This window comes from Mytilus californianus, unplaced genomic scaffold (genome assembly GCF_021869535.1).
Source record: "Mytilus californianus isolate M0D057914Y unplaced genomic scaffold, xbMytCali1.0.p SCAF_9, whole genome shotgun sequence".
In the NCBI taxonomy this organism is placed as follows: Eukaryota; Metazoa; Mollusca; class Bivalvia; order Mytilida; family Mytilidae; genus Mytilus; species Mytilus californianus.
Window position 1 is genome coordinate 89,562,364 of NW_026262745.1, and position 19,623 is coordinate 89,581,986.

Consider the following 19,623-nt stretch of genomic DNA (forward strand, 5'->3'; position numbering starts at 1 on the left):
ATAGGTAGATTTAACATAGTAATTTCAGAAAGTAATTTTAATAGTATACTCACACTTTAGGTGTTTCTCTATAAAACAAAATACAAACTAAAATGACCATTAACTGCAGTTAAAATACTTTTAACAGTAATAACATATTAGTTGGTTATGTTATTTTTTATTTGATATACTTTACCTTTTACCGAATAAATATGCAACTGTAACACTACGCTGTTTCACTGGTTGATCATTAATTAATCATTTGACAAAGAAAATTGTGTATAAGTTATCAAACAAAATCCTCCCTTTTTAAATAGTCAACAGATGGTCATCGTTAAGACCAGATACATATTTTATATAAATAGGAAGATGTGGTATGTGTTTCAATAAGACAACTCTCCATCCAAGTCATAATGTATACAAAAAAAATAACAATTATAGGTCAAAGTGGGAGCTTCAACCCGGAGCCTTGTCTGACACCTAACAGTAAGTTATAAAGGCCCCCCAAAATGACTAGACAGTGTAAAACAATTCAAACAGAGAAACACAACGGTCTAATCTATGTAACAAACAGAAAAACGAGAAACCCTTATGAACCACACCAACATACAACAACCACTGAACAATAAGCTCTTTGTTCATTTTTGGATTTATCACATGTTATTTTACTCTAAAAGAAAGCCTGTCTAATGAAATATTATTTCAATATACACCTCTTCTTAAAAATATTCTTTGATTTTGATTTCACAATTTTAAAATATTTAGTTTACAATAGGCTGTTGTAGATATTTACTGATACTTACTCAGAAAGATTTACTTTCCTGAAAAGCAATAGCAAAGTATCTTTTGTTAAAGTATTTTCATTCGAATCTAATTGCTAAAGATCAATCGATTTCCTAACAACATATACTGAAATCATTTGAATATGTACTGATGGTTCTGATTCTTCAAATTAATTTCATCGTTTATTATTTTTGGTCAAATGATAATTTACATAGAGTGGAATATAATCTTGCAAATTATATTGTTTCCTTTCGTATTTATTACATTTGATTTGCATTTAACAAAATGATTATAAAGGATTTATTTGTCTTGATTTTCTTCTTTTTCTGTCATTTTCCGGTGTAGTTCGACCATGTTCTCGCATTATTGTTTCTTCATTGAACGCATGATTGAGTCATTTTCTTTTCTCGTTTTAGTGTGAACCTGTGATTCATGGTTTTCTAAATCGTGTATTCTTAAAATTAATATTTTGTCAGGTTATTGCCATATGGTATCAATATAATTCTCTTATAATATGAGACTTTGTTTTTTAGCAAGTTTGTGTTGTGCAGTCTTTGTTTTTCTATGTTTAACATTATTTTTCTTGTGAAATCTTGGCTTACACTTGCGGGTATTAGTATTCTTAAAACAGGTGCATGTAGTTTATCATAACACCTTGGCATATCTAAATAAAGGCAACAGTAGTATACTGCTGTTCAAAGTCTAATATACCTACATGGAGTTATTTTCTTTCAGAACGATAGGTCATTTTTTTAAAGAATCAACCCGGACGATACCAAGTTTCAATAAAATTTGCTTCAAGGCATAAAATAATGACCTGATACAGGTCATAACAATTCATTGGTGTATTGCATCATGCAGTTAAAGTAACATGTCTATTCAAACTGACAATGATATCTAACGTTTATATATCTAGTTTAATTAGTGAGCTTTATTACACATTATAAATGAGCTGTAGGGCATATTAAAACATGAACACATTTTTTATTTGACCAATCCTGACACCCCTCGGTGTGTTATACTTCAGGAAAACTTTAAAATATGCATTATCTATAACATGAATCGATTAACAGAAAATAAATCCTGGTTAGAAACTAAAACAGAGGGAAACACATCAACTTTAGAAGGAAAACAACAGAACAACATAAAAACTGAAGTGCAACACAAACAAACGCCAACATACATAGAAACGGATTACATGAATTTGATAACAACTGCCATATTTGTGACTTGGTAAAGGACATTTTATGAAAACGTGGTGGGTTGAACCTGGTTTTATGGCTAGCTAAACCTCCCTCTTATATGGAAATATTAATAAATGTCGTTAAAATGACATCACTACGTGACGGGAATACACTACAAACAAATGCGAGAACAATCAGCACAAATAAACAAATAATATAATAGTACATTACAACATCATGAACATGTAAACCGCAAACTAACAACGAACATCATCCTTTAATGACAGCACAGAACACGACAAACAGTGACATAATTTTGTGACGTGTATATAATATTGAAATTCATACAATTCTTTGGAACGAGATCCAAAAATTCACAATTATTTTCACAATACTAGTTCAAATAATTATCATGACTATGACGGTATCGAAAGGCTGTTTTAAGTGAACCCTGTGACGACGTCATGATTATTTGGACAAACACAATACATTTTCCATGGACAACGGAAATTGACTCGACTATACTAACAAATAAAACATATGTGAAATGTACCGAAAATACAGAATTCAAACCACAAATGATAAGACATAACACAATATCAAACCGAACATCTTCTCACATTTAACATAAACATTACTTATTCTTACCTACAATTGCTGCATTCGTATATGTACAGTGTTTTTGTTGACTGTTCTCTGAAATCAGAGATATGGAAAAGCAAATTGATGAAAGTGAAACTCACGACATAATGAAACATTAAATACGCATATTAAAATGTGTGTGTGTTTGTGTGTGTGTGTGTGTTTTGTAATAGTTGTGCAAATATTTATTATATATGTCACACAATGATTAACACATAAAGTCCGTATAATTCATTCCATCTCTAATGAAAAGTTCTTCTACAATGCATACATGTTGCAATTCACAACTTCGTTGTTTAAAATATAATCAACTGTTAAATTTTAAACAAATTATACAGGGTCTGAAAACTTACATGAACACACGTATGACTGTATGACCCAAATTCAAAGTGGGTGGTATTTGTCTCTATCGTAGATCAGATCAAGTGTATTGAACTGAGTTACATTGAGTAGATTGTCAACAAATAACATCTTTGCAGGAAGTTGTTGATGCTCGGAATATCCTTTATTAAATTAGAAAACCAAGACGTGCTCATAATATGCTATCATATCTTTGGTGTGAGTAAACAAACACCTAAACTTAAAAAAAATCATATTGACATGAAAACCTCTCTAAAGATGTAACTATAACAAATACTAGAGTCCCTGGTTCTCCATTATAGAATAAATGATAATTGTTTTAGGGGTTTTTTTTTGTGTAAATTTTTTTGTCTTTTTTTTGTAAAATTTTATTTTTTTTTACAAGCATATATTCAAGAAAAATATAAATTTCCTGAAATGTCTGAAATACTAACTCGGATGTATAAATGTTTATATTGAGGAACAATTTTAATTGTTTACGTATAGTAATCATCTTCTAACAACAGTTCTCACTCTTGGTTTACAATTTTTGCCTCATAGCTTTTATTATCTCAAAAGTTTTATACGCCTGGATTCCCAATTCTTAGCATTGGAGTATACTTGCTGTGGGTTATTCAAGTTGATGTGTTGTGCTCATATACATATTTTGCCCCTTAGTAGCACCTAAGACACACTAATTATCGAAATGCGCACTTGTTTCAGGTACATTGGTACAGTTAATGTAATTATATTATTTATTCATTAAAAAGCTATTACAATTTGAAAGGGGATGTAACATTTTGTAAAATAAAAAATTCTATTTTATTACGAAAACATAAATAATATACGAATGGGACAATCTTAATAAATCAGCCGAAAAGAAACAGATAATACCATGGGAAAAAAGAAACAGAATATACCATGACAAAAAGGAAACAAAAAATGATACTTTAAAAAAAAAGAAACAGATGATACCATGATTAAAACAAAACAGATGAAACAATAAGAAAAAGGAACCGATAATACAACGAGAAAAAGGAACAGTTGATACCATGAGAATGAAAAAAACAGGCAAACAATAGTATACAAAAATGTTATCCTAAAAAATCTGACTAGGCATCAGAAACTCCATCAATCTTTAGTTAGCTTATGGCTTTGCCCAAAGTAAGAAGTGCCTGTACTTTTATAATCCAATGAATGAAAGTCCTTGAATAAGCGTATATACATAAATGAATATGAATAAGTCTAAATTGAAAACAACGTTTAAACCTATGATTGCGTTGGATAAAAGCCGCAATTTTTATACGTGTGCATGCAAAACAAATTTCTTTGTAGAGGGGCCTAAATACAGCACAAACAACATTTTCCAAAAGACCAAAAAAGTGAAAAAGTATATTTAAACAAAACGCATCTGACCAACAAGTCGAACAACAGATGTTCTTAAATTGGTACCAGTGGATTATCGGATTGATCTTATCGAGATAGTTAAATTATAAAATTTTAGAATCCGAGACTCGGCAAGGACTTTAAAATTGATCATTTCACTATTGAGATGGATAATTCGATAATCTACTAATTACTATTTATGAATCTGTTTCAATGGTGCTCTCTCTCTCTCTCTCTCTCTCTCTCTTTCTCTCTCTCTCTTCTTTTTAACAAAGTAGGATGTATCTTATAAATATAAGGGAAATACCTGGTCACTTTCTTTGGAGTTTGCCTTACACATTTAACTATTTCTCTGAAAAAAAGTAAAAAAGGCAAATATTTATCGGCACTCATATTATTCCCCGGACTACAATTACGTGTACAGCTTATCAGTTAACAGATGAATCATGTTTATTTATATGTGTGCAACGTTGTGAAGATGAGTTTTTATATTTCCATATGCTTTCAACGTAAATTGTAATCTTGTGATCACACACATTAAACTTAAAACTGTAAACAAATTTAGATAATATATTAATTCACTAAATTATTGAAATCCTGTTTTCAAAATTTTGATTAAAATTACTTTACTGTTATTTTACTAATTTCCTTAGTTCTGTTTACACATTTTACATAAGATAGTTACAAATTACATTCAAAATTATAAAAACAAATGTTTTGTACAATGTTTTCATTGGTGTTCATGTTTGTTTCTGATTTACACCGATTTCTGCGTGTATCTTTATTCCTCTGATATTAGTGTTTTGTATTTTCATTACTTTCCGTAAGTCTTTGTTCTAGATGATTAAAATACTGATCATTTGTCCATCGTTCACTTAAGAAGATCTGACAATGCAACGTCTAATTTCTGATTAAACGAGCTTCGGGGATCCTGGGATTTTTTTTAAAGATTCACACATTGAAAAATGTTGAGGGAGACATTTAATTGACTAATTTACTTATTACTTCTAGAACAGAAAGTAGAACGGAGTGTTGTCTGATCCGTCTAAGGAAAGCGTAGACCGGGGATCTGTATTTTATTCAGATTGCTGTTTTTCATGCATACGTGTAACTTCCTGTTCGTGGAATTGCCTTATTTATCCCTTGATGCAATTCTACGTGTGCCTTACGTGTTACATCTAGTTCATTTACGTGTAACATGGAATGCATGTGTATACAATGGTAGATGCATCACGACGAGAAAAGAATTTCAAATGTATAATTTTAGCCAAAACATTTTAACTTATTACAAAAGTCATTCATTGGTAAACGAATAATCATCTCCATAGGTGAAAACAAACTATTGCCATTACAACACTTGTCTAGAGTAAATAACTTACTGGAACGAAACATCTCCAAATAGATTGAATATTTCTCGTTCTGATACATTCTTTTTGTTATATTTCGTAGTCGGCATGACCGGTAGCTGCGTTCACCTTCAACATCTAAGTCGGATTTTATAGTTTTCAATTGTGTCAGAAGTTTGCTAGCATCGACAACTTTCTGACTCTCGGTAAAGGCAGTCTGACATTTCTCGAACTTTTCTAAATAATTTTGAAACCCAGTTCTAATTGACTGAAAGACCTTCAGGTTTGCAGTCTCCTTTTCTATCAATGATGTAATGAGGTCTTGTACTTTCTTGTCAATCCACCGCTTCATCTGTTTCCCATCTTCTGTAATAACACGAATAGTCTCTTTTATGTCGCTCTTGTACATGTCTGTGCCTTGTTCAATTTTATCTAGATTTGTTTTGATGAATATAATTTTCGAGTCAATTACCTTTTTTACTTCAGTCTGTAATTCCTGTGTCGATTCGTTGATTTTAGACATATCATGCTTTTTATGTATTTTGACGCTGCAAATTTTGCATATTGGCATGTCACAATCAATGCAGTAAAATATGAAGTTTTCGTCGTGTTCTTTGCAAAACGATTTGTCTTCCAGATTGATATTTGACCCATTAAGAAAGTTATGATTTCTACTTATTTTTGACCTTAAATGTAAAGTTTTACAATTTTCACAAATCCATTGATCGCATTGCTCACAATAATTACGCCCTGGTCCACTCATACAGATGTCACAGGACTTCGAAGCGGATTGTGCCATTTTGGTAGTTTTCTTTTAAGTTACCTTGACACAGGCTATGGCTAAAAATAATCGACATCGGACAAGTAAACAGGAAGTTACAGAAATTGCTATTCTAACTAGATCTTATAACCTTATTAACGCACGTGATTACAAGAATATTTATCGATGAAAATGTAAAGGTTTCAATTAAATCTGCTTTAAAATAAAAAAAAAATTGTAAGCAAGTTTGTAACGTGTTTGTTTACTTTTAAATGTGTACTATTTATAGATATTTTAAAATATCCATACCTGAGTTCTGATGCACACGGTATCTCACCTTCATTATAATTCAGTTTCAGCAGGTTAAACATTTTTATGTCCATACCTGAGTTACACTGTACACTGTATCTCCTTATAATTAATGTTCAATTCAAGATGATAAAAAATTTGCTTACTAGAAGGATAACTAAATACACTTATATCACCAATTTTACAAATTAGAGGTTATTATTGTTTCAGTTCAAATGTTTGTGTATATGCCAAGTTTAGCTTTACATATTTATGTACGTTAAAAAGTACGCAGTCTAATTTTTCGATTTTCGTATATAAGTGATTTTCATTTAATGACATTTACAATGATAATTTGACTCAGTTTTATATATGATCTTTTAAATAATACTTTTTTTCTATTTGATTAGAAGTTTATGGCACAATTATAAAAAAAGGATAATAATTTTTGTTTGGGGCATATTGTTACCTAGATACCTGCAATTACCTGTGGATTGATAGCCTGCGTTATTCTTATCAGGAAATCTTATCTTACATTTCTCTTTCGTGAATAATTATATAGACAATATCTGTTTTGTGTCCTTAAATATCAGCTGTATTTGTACAAGGCTAAGAAAAATGTGTAATGCGAGCATCAGCGAGCTATTTCTCCTGTTTCGAGCCGAGTACAAATACATCTGATATTTAAAGGGGTACTAGCTACGAGATATATAGAACATCTAAAGTATGATTTTTTTTGTTCAATCGATCATTAATGAAAGTGAAATAGTGAAGTAATAATTCGCTTTTAGCAACCAGTATGGTTCAATTTTGTCAAATTAAGCTAAGAAACATTGATTATGAATTATTCCCTTGCAAGGGAATAATTCGACCTCATTGAATCCGTATTCATGTGAACTTCAATTTAACTCCTTAGCTAGAGATGGATAACGCATGCATTTTGCGTGTTCGGTTATTTAAAGGAAAAGAATGTCAACATTGAAAGTGAAACAAAGGCAAATCATTTGATTGACTGATTCGATCCACAAAGAAACATTCTTATACAGGTAAAAACGGTGATTAACATATATTTTTAATCTATAATATGAAATAAAACAGACCTATACAAATCCAATTGCACGATTTCGATTTCTATTCATATCTATATTTATGTTTATATTGCTTATATGGCCATCGGAGATCATCGGAGATATCGTTTATATGGCCATCGGAGATCTTGAGATGGCGTCAAGACTAAAATACACACGAAACGAAGCTACATATTATCTAGCCCATGCCCTGTAAATTGTTTATTTTAGACTTTTTATAATTTGGATGAATGTTTTACATGGTTATAAATCAAATATGAGAATTTGAATCCAATCGGTGAACATGAATTTGACAGCTAGCTAAAGAGTTATTGTTTTTTATCCTGCAATACCTTTTGCACATTGGCTTGGCGAAAGATAAATAAACTCACAAGTATTGCCTTTATCTGCGATTTAAAACTCTTTGACGCCCGTGTAGTAATAAAAAGAAATATCAAACAATCAGCTGATGACTGGTACGTGGAAAAAAAATTTCGCATGGTCAACAATAATACATCGCTCAAAGTTGGTAATTATTTATTATAACATAACAACTCATTTCAACTGAAAAAATAAATAACAAAACAGTGCCCGATTTAAGATCAAAATGTTTAATTTGTCCTACGCTTCAGAATTTCGAACTGTCCGTGCATTCAGTGATTAGTGACAATGTTGTATAGCTGATTTTTTTGTATTACACATTGAAACATTATAGTTTCGAACTTGAAGATTTTCGCCGTAGAAAATGAAGTTAATCCTGATGTTAATGTTTGTCTATGACATGACCTGTATGAGCAGGAAATAGATTGCAGATCGTAGACGGGAACATTTATAGACTGAGCAATACGTCATAATCATTGGAATGCGGAGATCAAAATGTCACTATCAGTGTATAAATATTTGTATAACGAAAAGCTGCTCCCACTGCCGGACTATTTTTTGTGTATTGTAAGACTGCAGTACTATTATATTCAACACAGCTATAAAAGACAGGGTCAGAATATTAAAAGCATTTTAGAATAAGTTACCTCTCGGTGTTTGTTAAGGGTTTTTTCTGTGACCTTGGGAGGAAGTCAGAGTACCCAGCGAGAACCACCAAACATTACTAAATTTGAGAACAAAAACCGGCAAAAAAGCTAAAAAAAAAGTTATGTATGTGTATATCTTAATTCATCAATTTGGTGTATAATTCACACAAAAAAAGAGAATGATTTTAACGTATATCACTTTCACAATACCATTAACATGGTTTACATGATTAATATTTGTTTACTAAATGTTTGACAATATTTTCAAGAGGTTCTACTGATTTGAAAAAACAAGAAATCTGTGTTGGTCAGATGAATAACTAGTTCTTACTTATCGATAGATTCTATTTTTATTATAATAAGCATGTCATGCCTTTGGTAGTGTATTCCATATAACTTATATGTTCGATGGTCAGCCAGATGTCTAAAAAAACAATTCTAGATTTTATATGCTTTGTTTCTCTAAAAAACCCATTCCAGAAATAGGATACATTTATTGGACTCTACTATGTACTACATTCTGTCTGTTTGTTTATACATGTACTTTCATAGAAGAAATATTAATGCATTATAAAAACACTCATTTACTCTAAGAAATATAAAATGATATTTCTTTAAGTGTTGGAGGCCGTTCAATGACCTATAATTGCTTTATCCATGTCATGTGGACAATGTTCATTCATGGATAGTTTTATCATTTGCAATTATTCCACATATTGTTATTTTATTATAAACTAGCTCATTGTATGTTGAGCAGGATCTGATTACTCCTCCGGGATACTAGGTATCACTCCTGATGTTGGTTGATTTAATTTGTTTTGAAGGTATTTTTTTGTCTGTGAAGTGTTTCGTGGAATGATTTGCCTTTCCGTCCGTTTTTTTCATGTGCATGCCAGTTTCTCGTCGACGTATGACTTAACATTTGTTTTCGTTTTCGTTTTATAAATTCCTTTGCTATGTCATGGCCTTATATAGCTGACTTTACGGTTAAGCTTTTTCTCATTTGGAACTTAGATAAATAGATGTCTCAATCATACCACATCAACACAATGCTGCTCGACCGCTGGCATCAATTTGCTTTCAGACTTTACATTGACGTAGACAATGACTGAAACAATAACTAAAGTATATTGTTCCATTCGAAATTGCCTTTACAAATAAGCCAATAATCTCGAAAAACTAGTGAATAAGGTTTCTTTCTGCTATTTACGATTCATTACCCATAGACGTTTGAATTTAAAATGATGATCATTTAGAGGGAAATAAGAATAGTCTTTGCTTTTTATACAATATATAAAAAACAACAACATTGAAGCACATCTTAATCATAACTTCTTCCGTAATGCACTGTAACACAACTAGTACCCATATGAGTATCGACAGTCTGCTAAAATATCAATTCACCAAACCTCTTGTCGATCAAAGAGTCCTGAATTTTGATAATACCAGTTTTGGTCCAGTTGTTGTAGGAATGAGCATAGTTCTTCATAAATTCAGATGTTTCATGACATAAAACACGTAATAAGTTTAATTAGACGATGTTGCTCATCTTTCTTTTGAGCACTCAAGATTAGATATCTGTAACTTTTAAGATATTGAATAAAAAGATGTGGTGTACTTGTCAACGAAACAACTCTCCGTCAGAGACAAAACAACGTAGGTAATCGTACGGCCTTTAAGAATCAACATCTCATTGACACAGATGAATGATCAAACATTAGCACAATATGTCTGAAAGCCAAATTTTGATGTAGAATGGATGGGTCTGATTTGTAGCTTGTCCTGTCCATATAATTTTTTGTTGTTTGTACGACAAAATAATGATCAAATAACACTGAATGTATTTGTCGTTCTTATCTTGCGTATGATTTTTTTTAAGTTTAAGTATAAACATTACACAAATATTGTGTACGACATCAACATACAATCTTCTACAATAAATAAAATCGTATACTATGTCAAGTTCTCAGTTAGTAAATCTAAAATCGTAAAAAAAAACACACACAGCACGATCAAATTATGTAAACAAATTGTGAGTTTCTTTTCAAATACATAAAATAACAACGACACATACATTCATTGTATTTTGAACATAATTTGGTCGTCCATAAAACTATATATAATATATAAAATGTCCTGTCACTAAACTTAAGCATCAAACTATTGATTGTTTTACATTCAACATGTTCAAATAGTTCATTTAAAACCTGTAAAAAAAATATTTACATAAGCTGTTGCCACGAATATATTTCTCACTTTTTTTCTATTCTGATAGTATGATGTATATGTTGGAATTAAATGGCAAAATATAAAAACTAGCACAAGATGAAACAATTTAATAAAAAAAGGTAATCTAGAATATATATATATATAATATCTGAGTATGAACGTTCAATTAAAAATCTGATTTTTACATACTATCTATATCTCTTTTGTTGTTACCAAAAATATATAAAATGATTACTTTAAACCATGGGTAATGACCTATATCAAATTGAGTGAAGTATTTTATTCAATGATTATTTCGGGTGAAAACTTTTAATCGCCCCTTCTGACATGAATTGCAGAGTTAAATTCATCACAAAACTTAAAAAATAGGTTTTTCATTTGATTATAAGCAGTCATATAGTATAATTGAAAGACCGACGTGATAAACAATTGCTAATGTATTGCTTGCAAATTCCTTTAGACATAAAAATTACCCACCAACGCACAACGACGTGCTTCCAAAATATGCCCGAAATATAAACCATTAAAGTTTTGAATAACCATAACAATAACCTAGCAATTTGAAATTGTTTGGTTTTCAAACTGGAAGCGCTGTTTGCTTTAATATATGAAAGCACGAAAAAATGGCGAGGTACCAGGCGTTTAAACCAATCAGAATCACTTCAGCAAATTATTGATCAATAGGAATAATGTATGCATTACTATTTTCTAAATTTTAGGTACGAGTGTTATAATCAAATCTACATAATTAATGGATAAATCCTTCTGATTCTAACAAAAAACTATCTGAAATGAGCATTATAAAAATGGTTGATTTCTTGATGGACAGCATATTTGTTCCGTTTGGAGGACATGTTTTAACAAGCATTCCCATGGGAACCAACTATGTCCCCTTCTTGTCAACTTGTTCCTTTATTCCTTTCAGGCTGACTTGATACATAAACTTCTTAGGAATAAAAATAAGATGTTTGCAGTACCATTAACTTTACTTTCCACCATAAACATGATATACATGATGTTCTCTCACTAAATAATTCAAAATTTGGTGACAGTTAAGTCTGCCTCATATTTTGTCTAACTTCGTCTTACTATCCAAATTTGATAATGAAGGTTAATTGAAAATAAAACTTAACGACAAAATGAAAGATTTCAGGTTCCAATTTGTAAACTTTCCAATTCTATGTAGCAGCATTCCCAAAGCGCCTGTATACGGAATATATATATCTCCCATTTGATACGACATTTCAAGGCTGTTATTCTCTAACATTATTTCCATGATATAGGGTTGTTGCTCACAGAGAAGCTATTAAACCGAAATTCCAAGTAGTGATGTTTAGAAATTATCCCTTCGCTAATTTTACGGACGCCCTCACGAGTTGGTTGCGTTATGAAATCATTTCACAGATGATTGCGAAATTGTTCCAAATGTCGTAAAAACAATCCAGTCCCTTTCCCCCCGAATGTGACTTACATAATTATAGTAATTATCGGTTTTGTACTACCATGAGCAACACGACGGGTGCTAGATGTGGAGCTTGATCTGCTGACCCTTCCGCAGCACCTAAGATCACCCCCAGTTTTTGGCGGGATTCGTGTTTCTCAGTCTTAAGTTTTCTAAGTTGTGTTTTGTGTGGCTGTTTTTTTTTTATTTGTTAGCTATGGTGTTGTCATTTTACTTTCGACTTAGATAAACGGCTAGGCACCTTTACAGAAGAACCCTTATTTTTAAATCGGAATTGAAGGTTTCATAGTCAATTATATGAATGAACTTAATTAAAAGGTTTTGAATGCTAGTTTATGAAAGTAATATGAATGTATACTCACCTTGTAGGGTTGTTTCTATCAATCAAAATGCTAAATAAAATGACTCAGCTACAATTGAAATACTTTTAAAAAGTACATGAAGTTACTTATGAGCTGTTTATGTTATCTTTAATTAGATAGTTTATCCACTATACTTTCCCAAATTAACTTGAAACTGTAATACTAAGCTGTTTTACTGGTTGATCATTATTTCAACTCTTGATAAAAAAAAATTGTGTATAAGTTTTCCCCCTCAAAATATCATCTTTCCTTAATTAGTCAACATATGGTCGTCAGTAGGACCAGATACTTATTTTTATTAATTTTATTATATGCCACATGCTATCTTACTTTAAAAGGAAGCACGTCTAAATAAATTACAATTTCAATTTACACCTGTTCTTTAAATCATTTTATCCTCAATATATGTATTTTTTTATGATTGGATTTCTGTATTACTAAATACGGCCTTCATTTGTCCTTTATAAACTGATAGAAAGTAATTGAACCACACCTGTTCATCAACTTAAGGCAAGATAGATGTGTATTTACATTTCCAAAGTGTTTATAAACACAAACAAGACTAAACATCAATGAAAAACTATGAATAATTAGTACTATCATGGATTAAAAACACTTATGAAACACATTTTTTTTTATTTTCATAGTCACATTTGATAAATGATTTTTTTTTCAATAGCTTGTTGAAGATATTTACTGATACCTACTCAGAAAGTCTTTCTTCCCTGAAAAAAAAAGTATGAAAGTATCTGTTGTAAAAGTAATCTTATTCAAATTTTATTTCTATAGTTAATAAAATCCATTTCATCAGTGCTGCTGGTTCGAACTATTTTGATTTATTTCATCATCAATTTTCTCGGGTTAGATTTAAATTTGATTTGGATTAATATAATCTTCGAAATCGTATTCTTTCCTTTCACATTTGTTGATTAGAATTAAACACAATAATAAATGAGTTATTTGATATAAATTTCTTCATTTGTTCACATTCATCCTAAATAAAACGTTATTCTTACCAACAATGGTCACATTTGGTATCTGAACAGTGTCTTTTCTGACTGTTTTCTGAAATCAGAGATATGAACATGTAAACTGATGAAACTGGACACGAAGAAAACAAAACGATAAATACACATTTCCAAAATATGTACCTGTGTTTTCTATATTCGTTCAACAATTTATGCTAAATGTCAAACGATGTTTTACATAGAATGTCCATATAATTCATTTCATCTGTAAATACAATGCACATTATATGAAATTCACAACTTCGAAGTATAAACATACTTAATTGTTAAAACTAAAAACATGTTTACAGGACTGAAAATTAAACAAATAAGAAGTCTGTTTAGCGCAAATACAAAGTTGTTGATATTTGTCTCTTTTGGTTTAAGATTGTGTTAGTGTGCTTTGTCTTTATGCCTTTTCGTGTTTCACTGTGTGTTTTTTTAGTGATTAAGATATATATAACACAATATTGACTGTTGTTCTCCTAATTTGACCTTTTAACTATTATGTCTGTTTGTTTTGTTCAGATATCGTTGTCAATATAATGTAATTTTATGTGACTGTTATACAAGTGAGAGGTTTAGATAGCTATTAAACAAAGTTTGATCCACCATTTTCTACATAAGAAAATGTATGTACTAAGTCAGGTATATGACAGTTGTTATCCATTCGTTTGATATGTGTGAGCTTTTGATTTTGCCATGATTAGGGACTTTCCGTTTTAATTTTTTCCTCCGAATTCGGTAGTTTACATTTTGCTAAGCAAAAAGATAACAATATACTAATTTATATTTGGCCGATGTAAAAGTCATCAAATATAAAGTTGGGCAATAAATCTTTATTGTAGACCAACTGAAGTTACAGTGTGCCTTTGGTCAACGAATAAATTTTGGTAGGAGGTTTTTTGGTTCTTTGAATATTCATAATCAAATAAACTTTCTTGAGTAATGACCTGAAGGTATCCCTATAAGTTTTTTTTTGTATTAATTCACACTTTGAAAAATATGGAAGCAGACATTTAATTGCAAACATGTGCATACAACAGTTAATCAGTAACGACAGAACAAGAATTTCAAAGGTATAGTTTCAACCAAAAAAAATCAACGTACAAATCAGTCCTTTACTAGTAAATGGGCTAGGTATGAGTCAGGCAAAAAGGGCAAAAACTATCTATTGACATAACAACACTTGTGTATAGTTTATAACTTACCGGAATGATAGGTCTCCAAATAGAATGAATATTTCTCGTTCTGATACATTCTTTTTGTAATATTTTACTGTCGACATGACTGGTGACTGTTTTTCACCTGCAATGTCTAACTCGGATTTAATATGTTTCAGTTGTGTCAGAAGTTTAGTTACATCGGCAAGTTTCTGGCTCTCGGTAAAGGCAGTCTGACATTTGTGTAACTTTTTTAAATCATTTTGAAAATCAGTTCTAATTGATTGTAAGGCCTTCAGGTTTGCTGTCCCTTTTTCTTCCAATGATGTTGTGAGGGCTTTCACTTTCTGGTCAATCCACTGCTTCATCTGTTTCCCATCTTCTGTGATAGCGCAAATAGCTTCGTTTATGTCGCTCTGATACTTTACCGTGCCTTGTTCAATTTTTTCTAGATTTGTTTTGACACATTTAATCCGTGAGTCCATGACCTTTTTCACTTCAACCTGTAATTCCTGTGTCGATTCGTTGATTTCAGACGTATAATGATTTTTGTGATTTTTGACGATACACATTTTACAGATTGGTATGACACAGTCAACGCAGTAGAATATGAAGTTTTCTTTGTGTATTTTGCATAACGGGCTTTCTTTCGGGACGATTTTTGACTCACTGATAAAAGAATGATTTCTACATATTTTTGACCTTAAATGTAAAGTTTTACAATTTTCACACATCCGTTGGTAGCATTGTTTACAACAGTTATCTCCTGCTCCACTCATGCATATATCACAGGACTTCGAAGCAGATTGTGCCATCATGTGTTGTTTCCCTCAGATAACCATAACCAGGTACATGTATTTCTAATCAATTAAAAGATGTCGGAAATGTTAAACACGAAGTTACGAAATTTTTCTTGAAAACTATCACAAAGTAATCTCAGAATGAAACATTATTTCAAACCGACTATTCTATTTATTTTTTCTAATGTTCTAATTTGAAGTGACTTTGATTTGAAAATTGAAAATTAAATTACAATTACAATTACTTACGTGTTGTACAATGTGAAATTTAATACGTTTATCTATGATAAATATGTTTGATTATCATGTAAATATCATATCTCATGGGTGTTTATATACAGCTGATAATATGTTGTTTTATAGGTCACTACTTATAACGATATCAGTTAATTGTAGTATTGAAAGGTGGTGGTGTGAATTATCTTTAGCTAAAACGTTTATTATTTTCGTTCAAGTTACATTTAGCACTAGTGTGTCGATTGAAATCATAACCATGAACAATAATGATTTTTTTTATAATATCTTTTTAACGATGTATCCTTTTTTTTAATTTCTTTTAATATTTTAAGTTAAAAATTAAGTCATTTGTGTTTCTTTCTTTTTATCCGCATAAAACAATTAACATTTTGTATATGAACGAAAACAAATATTTCAAGAGGTTTCCTTATACTGATAGTAAACTATAATATTAATATAAATTCAGATAAATGCCATCATAAAAGCATATCTAAAGCATAAAATAAAAACAATGATGAAAACCTTTATATTATATTGCTGTTTTGGTGGCCCTTTCAAAGGCTTTTGACTGCCTACAACATGACAAATTGATGGCATGCGGCGTTTCTCTTCTAAAATCATATTCATCAGATAGGGAGCAACAGATGGGCTGATATCCAGAAGGGGGTTCTCTAAGGATCTATCCTTGGGCTCCTCCTTTTAACGATTTTTATAAATGATATATTTGTACTTATCAAAAAGGGGTCACTGTACAATTATGCAGATGATAATACTCTTTTTTTCAGTAGTACTGGTTATAATACTTTCATTTCAACATTGGAATCTGAGTCAACTCAACTAATAAAATGATTCAGGGTGGATAAGATGCAAGCAAACCCTGATAAATTTCAAGTTTTGGTTGGTGGTAAACATACATTTAATACAAATCTTTGTATTCATGTTCAAAACACTGAAACTTCATGTGAAACTATTGTTAAATTACTTGGTATAAATATATACTATGAACTAAATTTGGATGTGCATACAAGTAAGATCTGCAGGAAGGCATCCCAGCAACTGAATATCCTCAAACGTTTAGGCACGTTTTGGAACAAACTAAGTAAATTAACCTTTTGTCATTCATTTGTTTTGAGTAATTTCAGCTTTTGCCCATTGGCACAATTCTACACAGAGAAAAACATTGAAAAAAAATGAAAAAGTGCAAGAAAAATTTGCTTTGCCATGCTTGTGTTGTTCTTACTTTTATGTGTGTTTCTCTATTTTTTGTTTGCTTGCATGATGATGCTTTTTATATTGTTGTATATTTTTGTATGTATTCGGTTAAAAGCGCTGTAGAATTTATATTTTGTCGTTTGGATTTATACCGAATCTAAATAAAGTTTTGTATGCAGTATAATTCTCGAAATGTGTTTGAAGGACCAGCAGATCAGCTGTATTTGTCATTGCAAAAAATAATTTTTTTGATAAGTAATCAAAAAAATTATTTATACGAAGATCCAATTGAAAAAGGTATATTGATGACATTGAGTGAAATAGAAGAAATATATCAAATTTTATTTATAAATAAATGTTAAATATCCATGCTAAACCAAAGCAAATGCATAATTCAGGTATCGCATGAACTTTTATTTTTTTAATCTAAAAAAAAATAGTACGTATTAAATTTATATGTTTAATTGGTAGGTTAGATAATCAGACATGATTCTAAAATCCGACCTATCAAGGACCATTCCACTAAAGTTTGGTTTAATTCGGCCAAGTTGTTTCGCGGAGAAGATTTTTTAAACGAGTGTTTGACATATTTTCTATTTTCAGTAATGGTGTCATTGCTGGAATGCAAAATTATCAAACGACAACAAGCCTTATCAGTTTTTGCTATTTTAAGTCTGATGATATGTCACAAACCTATGATTGTATCAATTTCATTTTACATAACAGTGTCCATCTTGGTTAAAAGGTGGACATAATTTTGAAAGGGGAACATTCAAGGATTATTCCACCAACGTTCGTTTTCAATTAGGACAGTAGTAAAAGAGGAAAGAATTTAACATTGAGTGAAGCAAATTCCTCTGTGAATAATATTTTAATTAAAAGTGCTATTAAACAAACTAAGACTTCATCTGTACATATATATATATATACACTATATATTATTATATTTGGTCGTTGCTGCTAGACACACAGATACTAGATGCTCCAAGATGTTTGCAATCGCGCAGCTTGTTCACAGCAGATCTATAATTTAAAGAAATTGGAATATGAAGTATTGGAAGTGTCAATGAAAGTATCATAAGACATTTCATATAGGACATTATATAATGATGGTTTGATGACTGTGCTGAGACATGAATTAAGAAGTAAACCAAAGATGTCTTTGATTGTCCTAAGACCATTTAACGAGGGTCTGGATAAGGATCCTTCACTTCTCTATTCTTTATATGTTCTGTCCATTATTCTCTATTCTTTATATTTGAGTCCAATTATTCTCTATTATTTATCTTGTTTGCCCTTTCTGTGTGACCGTACATGGCCTTTTGATATACAACATTTCTGTTCCAATCCAATATCGTATGATATAATTTTGCGGTCAGTCAAATTTCCACTTGACGTTCCTGTCGACTCATACTTTGAAGAGGTGGCGTGAATCAGATGTGGATACTAAAATATTCCAAAGATCTTTTAGAGTACATACAATCTAAGACTCTCTCATCTTGCAATAGTATTAAAACATTTGACTTTTCTACACTTTACACAAGTATTCCCCATTCCAAACTAAAAGACAAATTGAAAGAGTTGGTATTGCTTTGTTTCATATAAAAGAATGGCGAATGTAGATACAAGTATCTTATCTTGGGGAGGGATAAATCGTACTTTGTACAGAATCACTCTAATTCAAACAAAACATTATCTGAAACTGACGTTATCAAGATGCTTGATTTCTCGATTGGCACCATATTTGTTACGTTTGGAGGACGTGTTTTTCAACAGACTGTCGGCATTCCAATGGGAACCAAGTGTGCCCCTCTTCTTGTCGACTTGTTTCTTTATTATTATGAGGCTGACTTCATACACGAACTTCTTAGGAAGAAATATAAGAAGTTAGCAATATCCTGTAACTTTACTTTCCGCTATATAGATGATGTTCTCCATGTTCTCATTATTCAAAATTTGGTGACTATGTTGAACGCATCTATCCCATCGAACTAGAGATAAAGGTTACACCAGATATAGCTAAGTCTTCTTCATATCTTGACTTACATCTAGAAATTGACAATGAGGTTCGGTTGAAAACAGAACTTTACGACAAAAGAGATGATTTCAGCTTCCCAATTGTGAACATTCCATTTCTATGTAGCAACATTCTAGCAGCGCCTGCATACGGAGTATATATCTCCCAATTGATACGATATTCCCGGGCTTGTATTTCCTATCATGATTTCCTTGATAGAGGGTTGTTGCTCACAAAAAACCTATTAAACCAAGAGTTCCAAATGGTGAAGTTGAAATCATCCCTTCGTAAATTTTACGGACGCCATCACGAGTTGGTTGACCGTTATGGAA

The 19,623-nt window shown here is 31.1% G+C and overlaps 2 long non-coding RNA genes across 2 annotated transcripts in view; both read right to left on the minus strand.

Annotated features, from left to right (window-relative positions):
- Positions 1-2,628: 2,628 nt before the first annotated feature.
- LOC127716037 (uncharacterized) overlaps positions 2,629-19,623 on the minus strand; it is a 95,479-nt gene continuing 78,484 nt past the window's right edge. Inside the window, exon 3 of the long non-coding RNA XR_007988718.1 lies at positions 2,629-2,642. This is a non-coding gene — a long non-coding RNA (uncharacterized LOC127716037). The remainder of the gene's footprint in view (positions 2,643-19,623) is intronic.
- On the minus strand, positions 13,516-15,683 carry LOC127716052 (uncharacterized). Its single transcript, XR_007988732.1, has 3 exons — positions 15,074-15,683; positions 13,872-13,920; positions 13,516-13,580 (listed from the first exon to the last, which is right to left on the minus strand). It is a non-coding gene; the product is annotated as an uncharacterized LOC127716052 (long non-coding RNA).